We start from the raw sequence: 8,604 nt of genomic DNA on the forward strand, positions 1-8,604 counted from the left end.
GACCAGAGGACATTTCTCCAAAAAGTACGATCTTTGTCCCCATGTGCAGTTGCAAACCATAGTCTGGCTTTTTTATGGCTGTTTTAGAGCAGTGGCTTCTTCCTTGCTGAGCAGCCTTTCAGGTTATGTCGATATAGGACTCGTTTTACTGTGGATATAGATAATTTTGTACCTGTTTCCTCCTGCATCTTCACAAGGTCCTTTGCTGTTGTTCTGGGATTGATTTGCACTTTTCGCACCAAAGTACGTTCATCTCTAGGAGACAGAACGCGTCTCCTAGAGAAACTATTGTTTGTACAGATAAACGTGGTACCTTCAGGCATTTGGAAATTGCTCCCAAGGATGAACCAGACTTTTGGAGGTCTACAATTTATTTTCTGAGGTCTTGGCTGATTTCTTTTAATTTTCCCATGATGTCAAGCAAAGAGGCACTGAGTTTGAAGGCAGGTCTTGAAATACATCCACAGGTACACCTCCAACTGACTCAAATTATGTCAATTAGCCTATCAGAAGCTTCTAAAGCCATGACATCATTTTCTGGAATTTTCCAAGCTGTTTAAAGGCATAGTCAACTTAGTGTATGTAAACTTCTGACCCACTGGATTTGTGATACAGTGATACAGTGAATTATAAGTGAAATAATCTGTCTGTAAACAATTTTTGGAAAAATGACTTGTGTCATGCAAAAAGTACATGTCCTAACCGACTTGCCAAAACTATAGTTTGTTAACAAGAAATTTGTGGAGTGGTTGAAAAATGAGTTTTAATGACTCCAACAGCGACTCTAACAAATGACTCCAACAAGTGTATATAAACTTCTGACTTCAACTGTATATAGATTTTTGATTTTACCTAGTTTTGTCACATAGCTATGGATTAACAATACATTTCTTTAATTGGCTCTAACATTTCCTTGCCCTGTACTTAAAACTTGGCCCGTGGCTCAACTTGACCCCTGGCCAACAAACAGATTTGTTGATTGGAAAGCCAGATGAAAACAGGAAAATCCTTACTAAGTTTTCAAAGACTGAAAGTATGTTTGTGTTGTTTAAGAAATCGTAAACTTGTAGAATCCAGTTTAACATTTTTTTTTTACTGAATCAGACAAGGCAAACAAAGCTTAAATTATGGTTTGCTGCCATCCTCTGGGGCAAATGGTAAACTGGAGTTGGCTTTCTAGTTGTATCCTTTGACTATGTATTACTACCAAGGACCATTACTTTTGCTCTAATTCCAGCAATTACTATATATAATTAAATTAGAACATTTTCAAACATTGCACTTGTGTGTAAAAATGTAGTACATTTTAATACAATTGATGTTCGACACTGACAAATGAATAAAAACAAAGACACATTTTATTTGTATGTACATTGCACAGTAAGCAATAAAAAGTAAGTATGAACATAATAATTATAGTGAATTTTTCTATTTACAGTGAATAAAACACTTTTTTCTCAGTTATCTTCCCTGCCAGGATGGCAGTCCCAAACATTCTATCCCAGTGGCTAAAGAAAGGTGCATAGTTACTGTTGGGCTTCTGGTGGTGCATGTCATGCGCTGGTGCTCCTCCTAACAGACCAAATGGTACCAGGTGGTTAAGACCCCATGGAAGGTCATAGCCTATGTGGTCCTCCACTGACATCCAGATACTTAAGATGGTGACGCACCAGATGGTAAAAGGGTGGCATTTCAACAGGATGGGGTCCAGGTTGCTCCAGAATCCAACTGTTATCAGTTCTGGAATGCTGATTTGCTGAGTGGACCAGGAGAATGGTGCCATGTATTCATGGTGGATGGCATGGACCCACCGATACAGTGTGGATGTTTGTGGTGCACAAAGTGCCACATAAAATACTGTGTGTCAAAAAGAAGAAGGACAGCCAGTCCATCAATGAGCACCTCTACCACAGTTGGAGCACTGGTAGGTAGCACCGCTGAAGGCATAAAGCAGTTCTGAATCAGCACCGCAGGCAGAACAGAGATCAAGTGGTTATATACAGCCCTTCCGATGCTCTTTGCCATCATCCGAATGGTTGGACGTCTCTCTTGCTGGATCTTGTAGTGGTGAATGGAGGAGACATTATCTCCCAGGAGGTCTAGTACAGCAAGGTGAGACTGGAGAAGAAGTAACTGGAGAAGCAGAGCATGACAGGGAAGAAGGGAGAGGAGATGAGGGAGTAGTGATTGAAAAGGAAATAGTCCCATAGAGGCTGCAAAAGCCTGTCTGAGGATCTGGAAAAGGTAGGAAACTGCAAAGTAAACTGAACCTTGGTGATGTTCAACATCCTGGTGACTCTGAATGCCTGTGATTGTAATGTGCAGAGAGAAGAAGACTTTTTCCTTTTTATAGTGCTTAGCTATGTACTTCGCTCCCACTTCAATGAGACAGCAGATTTTTCCCTCACAATACCCATTTCCAACAATAAGTCCCTTTCCGTAAAATGAACAAAATCCACCAGAAAACACAAAGATTTCAACACTGAACAGTTTAAGTTGGTGCCTGGGTAGTTCCACTAATTGAGTGCCTTTTGGGTAGTGTAACTTATATATATATATATATACACACACACACACAGTACCAGCTGTTTTAGTATGTAAATATTGGTGGGGCAAAAAAAAGAAAGTGGGATGCATGCCAGCAAAGCCACTACACAACACTAAACAAAACAATAATTGCACTATCACGTGACAAACGGTGCCCACAATCTATGAAATAACACATATGGAATCATATAGTAACCAAAAAAGTGTTGAACAAATTAAAATATATTTTATATGTGAGATTCGTCAAATTTGCCACACTTTGCCTTGATGAGAAGTTTGCATACTCTTGGCATTCTCTCAACCAGCTTCACGAGGTAGTCACCTGGAATGCATTTCAATTAACAGGTGTGCCTTGTTAAAAGTTAATTTGTGGAAATTCTTTCCTTCTTAATGCGCTTGAGCCAATCAGTTGTGTTGTGACAAGGTAGGGGTATACAGAAGATAGCCCTATTTGGTAAAAGACCAAGTCCATATTATGGCCAGGACAGCTCAAATAACTTCTTACATCTAGTCGTTCCGCTAGCGGAACCCCGTTCCGCCAGCGGAACGCCTAGCCAACAGCCAATCGGATCTCATGGCGCGAAATACAAAAACAACTAAAGTACCACAATTCAATTTTCTCAAACATATGACTATTTTACACCATTTTAAAGATACACTTCTCCTGAATCCAACCATGTTGTCCGATTTCAAAAAGGCTTTACAGCGAAAGCAAAACATTAGATTATGTTAGGATACCACCACAGCAAAAAAAACAACAACACTGCCATTTTCCTAGCAAGGACAGCCATTTTCCAAGCAAGGGTAGCCGTCCAAAAGCACAAAACCAGCAAAAATGATGCACTAACCTTTGACGATCTTCATCCGATGTCACTCCTAGGACATTATGTTAGACAATACATGCATTTATTGTTCCATCAAGTTCATATTTATATCCAAAAACCCATTTTACATTGGCGCGTGACGTTCAGAAAATGTATTCACCCTAAAATTTCCGGTTAATGTGCACCATAATTTACAGAAATACTCATCATAAACGTTAACAAAATATATAACAATTAATTAAAGAAGTACAGATGAACTATTCCTTTATGCAACCGCTTTGTCAGATTTCAAAATAACTTTACGGAGAAAGCACATTGTTCAATATTCTGAGTACTGAGCCCCAAGCTATTCAGTTTGCCGTCCAGCCACGGCAGCCACAAAACGCTGAAAAATGTTACAAATTGTAAGGGCTGTCTGAGGAAGTGGACCAAAATGCAGCAGAGTTAGTGTTCATCATCATTTAATAAAGAACGAACACTATACAATTTACAAAACAAGAAAACTGACAGCCAAACAGTCCTGTCAGGTGAAACACACTAAACAGAAACAATTACCCACAACCACAAGGAAAAACACACACTACTATATAGGACTCCCAATCAAAGGCAACTCAACACACCTGCCTTCAATTGGGAGTCCAACATCCAACTCACACGTAACACAAACAACTCTGCCACGTCCTGACCAAAACTAATACAATTGCTCCCTCTGCTGGTCAGGACGTGACACAAATATTATCTTACCTGTGCTGATCTTCGGCTGAATGCACTCGTAAGGTCTCCCACTTCCACAAGAAATGTTCATTTGTTCGATAAAGTCCATAATTTATGTAAAAATAAATCAGTTTTGATGGCGCGTCCAGATCACCATTCCAAAATGCATCCATCCACCGTTGACGAAAAGTTATAAAATTCCCTCAGCGTTTGTAGAAACATGTCAAACCATGTTCACAATCAATCTTTAGGGTGTTTTTAACGTAGAATTTCGATAATATTCCAACCGGACAATAGCAGATTCATTACAGAAGAAAAATAGAAATGGCTAGCACTGCATGAGTGCGCACGAGGTAAGTCAATGACACCAGGTCGACCACTTACTGATCCGGGTATTATTCAATCAAATTGCATTGTAGAAGCCAAAAACAAGGTTCTAATGACTGTTGACATCTACTGGAAGCCTTAGGAAGTGCAATATGACATCACAGACACTGTAGTTTAGAGAAAACATCATTTGAAATGACTACAACCATGTGAGGTCAAACTTCCTGGTTGGATTTTTCTCAGGTTTTTGCCTGCCATATGAGTTCTGTTATACTCACAGACATCATTCAAACAGTTTTCGAAACCTCAGAGTGTTTTCTATCCAAATCTACTAATAATATGCATATCCTACCTTCTGAGTCTGAGTAGGAGGCAGTTTAATTTGGGTACGTTTTTCATCTGGCCGTGAAAATACTGCCCCCTATAGTGAAGCGGATAAGCAAAGCGAAACCACAGTCCATCATTACTTTAAGACATGAAGGTCAGTCAATCTGGAACATTTCAAAAACTTTGAACGTTTCTTCAAGTGCAGTCACATACACCATCAAGCGCTATGATGAAACTGGCTCTCATGAGGTCCACCACAGGAAAGGAAGACCCAGAATTACCTCTGCTGCAGAGGATAAGTTCATTAGAGTTAACTTTACCTCAGATTGCAGCACAAATAAATGCTTCACAGAGTTTAAGTAACAGACACATCTCAACATTAACTGTTCAGAGGAGACTGCGTGAATCAGTCCTTCATCATCAAATTGCTGCAAAGAAACCACTACTAAAGGACACCAATAAGAAGAAGAGACTTGCCTGAGCCAAGGAACACGAGCAATGGACATTAGACCAGTGCAAATCTGTCCTTTGGTCTGATGAGATTTTTGTTTCCAACCACCATGTCTTTGTGGGACACGGAGTAGGTGAACAGATGATCTTTGCATGTGTGGTTCCCACCGTGAATCATGGAGGACGAGGTGTGGTGGTGCTTTGCTGGTGACATTGTCAGTGATGTATTTAGAATTCAAGGCACACTTAACCAGCATTCTGCAGCAATACGCCATACCATCTGGTTTGCGCTTAATGGGACTATCATTTGTTTTTCAATAGGACAAGCGCCTTATACCACCCACCACTGCGACCTGTATGCTCTCGTTGGCTGGCCCTCACTACATATTTGTCGCCAGACCCACTGGCTCCAGGTCATCTATAAGTCTATGCTAGGTAAAGCTCCGCCTTATCTCGGCTCACTGGTCACGATAACAACACCCACCCGTAGCCTGCGCTCCAGCAGGTATATCTCACTGGTCATCCCCAAAGCCAACACCTACTTTGGCCGCCCTTCCTTCCAGTTCTCTGCTGCCAGTGACTGGAACGAATTGCAAAAATCGCTGAAGCTGGAGACTCACTAACTTTAAACATCAGCTATCTGTGCAGCTAACCGATCACTGCAGCTATACATAGTCCATCTGTAAATAGCCCACCTAATCTACCTACCTCATCCCCATATTGTTTTTATTTACTTTGCTGCTCTTTTGCACACCAGTATCACTACTTACACACCATCATCTGCTCATCTATCACCCCTGTGTTAATCTGCTAAATTGTAATTACTTTGCTACTATGGCTTATTTATTGCCATACCTCCTCATGCCATTTGCACACACTGTATAGACTTTCTTTTTTTTCTATTGTGTTATTGACTGTACGCTTGTTTATTCCATGTGTAACTCTGTGTTGTTGTTTCTGTCGCACTGCTTTGCTTTATCTTGGCCAGATCGCAGTTGTAAATGATAACTTGTTCTCAACTAGCTTACCTGGTTAAATAAAGGTGAAAAAAAAACAATGACCCAAAACACACCTACAGGCTGTGTAAGGGCTATTTGACCAAGAAGGAGAATGCTGGAGTGCTGCATCAGATGACTTGGCCTCCACAATCACCCGACCTCAACCCAATTGAATGGTTTGGGATGAGTTGGACAGCAGAGTGGAAAACCAACACATGCTCAGCATATGTGGGAACTCCTTCAAGACTGTTGGAAAAGCATTCCTTATGAAGCTGGTTGAGAGAATGCCAAGTGTGTGCAGTCTCAAGAGGTTAAATAAAACAAATTACTATAGTAAGTACCTATTCAGTGCCAAATGAAGTAACAGGAATGACAATTTAATCTTAAATCAGCCATGAATCCCCTTGTAACAAGGGGAATGGAAGTTTATTGTGTGCAACAAGGAGGGGGAATTGAATGCAAGCTTCACAAAATAAATGTAATCGTAAAAAAATGTCCACTCTGTCTATCTATAGGTAACAGGGTTGACTTGTTATGCATAACCTGCTCACTTTTCCACACCAAAACACCAGAAAATTGCCAAAAAGTGTAGAAAAGTGTAGAACTCTTACACTATGATTTGACTATATTAGATATTAAATGTTTCTTTCAAAAATAGATTTTAAAAGGAATAGTTTCACCATATTAAAATGAATTCATTTCATATGATAGGGTTAACCTTAAAATGAGGGACAGACAAAGGAATCACACTAATCACATGAAATAAATAAATACACATTTAAATGACTGTCAGAGAAACAAAATAACTAGAGCTTTACAATGATGGTGAAAAGTTAAAGAAATGTTTGCGTTAACTGGGTTAAAATCGTCCTAGAAGTCACGGGGGGGACATTAGCAACTCTTTATTCATATACAGATTTATTGAATTTTACATGTGGGCTATACAGTGGCTTGCGAAAGTATTCACCTCCCTTGGCATTTTTCCTATTTTGTTGCCTTACATCCTGGAATTAAAATAGATTTTGGGGGGGTTTAAATCATTTGATTTACACAACATGCAACATGACTTTGAAGATGCAAAATATTTTTTTGTGTGAAACAAACAAGAAATTAGACAAAAAAACTGAAAACTTCAGCGTTCATAAATATTTACTCCCCCCCCAAGTCAACACTTTGTAGAGCCACCTTTTGCAGCAATTACAGCTGCAAGTCTCTTGGGGTCTCTAAAGTCTTGGCACATCTATCCATTCTTCAAGGCAAAACTGCTGCAGGTTCTTCAAGTTGGATGGGTTCCGCTGATGTACAGCAATCTTTAAGTCATACCACAGATTCTCAATTGGATTGAGGTCTGGGCTTTGACTAGGCCATTCCAAGACATTTAAATGTTTCCCCTTAAACCACTCGAGTGTTGCTTTAGCAGTATGCTTAGGGTCATTGTCCTGCTGGAAGGTGAACCTCCATCCCAGTCTCAAATCTCTGGAAGACTGAAACAGGTTTCCCTCAAGAATTTCCCTGTATTTAGCAACATCCATCATTCCTTCAATTCTGACCAGTTTCCCAGTCCCTGCCAATGAAAAACATCCCCATAGCATGATGCTACCACCACCATGCTTCACTGTGGGGATGGTATTCTTGGGGTGATGAGAGGTGTTGGGTTTACGCCAGACATAGCGTTTTCCTTGATGGCTAAAATGCTCAGTTTTAGTCTATTCTGACCAGAGTACCTTCTTCCATATGTTTAGGGAGTCTCCCACATGCCTTTTGGCGAACACCAAACGTGTTTGGATATTTTTTATTTAAGCAATTTCTTCTGGACACTCTTCCGTAAAGCGCAGCTCTGTAGAGTGTACGGCTTAAAGTGGTCCTATGGACAGATAATCCAATCTCCGCTGTGGAGCTTTGCAGCTCCTTGATGGTTATCTTTGGTCTCTTTGTTGCCTCTCTGGTTAATGCCCTCCTTGCCTGGTCCGTGAGTTTTGGTGGGCGGCCCTCTCTTGGCAGGTTTGTTGTGGTGCCTTATTATGTCAATTTTTTTATAATAGATTTAATGGTGCTCCGTGGGATATTCAAAGTTTTAGATTTTTTTTGTTACCCAACCCTGATTTGTACTTCTCCTCAACTTTGTCCCTGATCTGTTTGGAGAGCTCCTTGGTCTTCATGGTGGCACTTGCTTGGTGGTACACCTTACTTAGTGGTGTTGCAGACTTTGGGGCCTTTCAGAACAGGTGTATATATACTGAGATCATGTGACAGATCATGTGACACTTAAAAGAAAGTCCACCTGTGTGCAATCTAACTAATTATGTGACTTCTGAAGGTAAATAGTTGCACCAGATCTTATTTAGGGGCTTCATAGCAAAACGGGTCATTTTGGATTCATTTGTGTATGTCCATTACATGAAATACAAATAAAATCC

At 40.3% G+C, this 8,604-nt stretch overlaps 1 pseudogene; it reads right to left on the bottom strand.

Annotated features, from left to right (window-relative positions):
• Window positions 1-1,432: 1,432 nt before the first annotated feature.
• LOC123727820 (cholesterol 25-hydroxylase-like protein 1, member 1) lies at window positions 1,433-2,288 on the bottom strand (annotated as a pseudogene).
• Between the last annotated feature and the right edge of the window lie 6,316 nt (window positions 2,289-8,604).

Source organism: Salmo salar, chromosome ssa16, assembly GCF_905237065.1.
Source record: "Salmo salar chromosome ssa16, Ssal_v3.1, whole genome shotgun sequence".
Taxonomy (NCBI): Eukaryota; Metazoa; Chordata; class Actinopteri; order Salmoniformes; family Salmonidae; genus Salmo; species Salmo salar.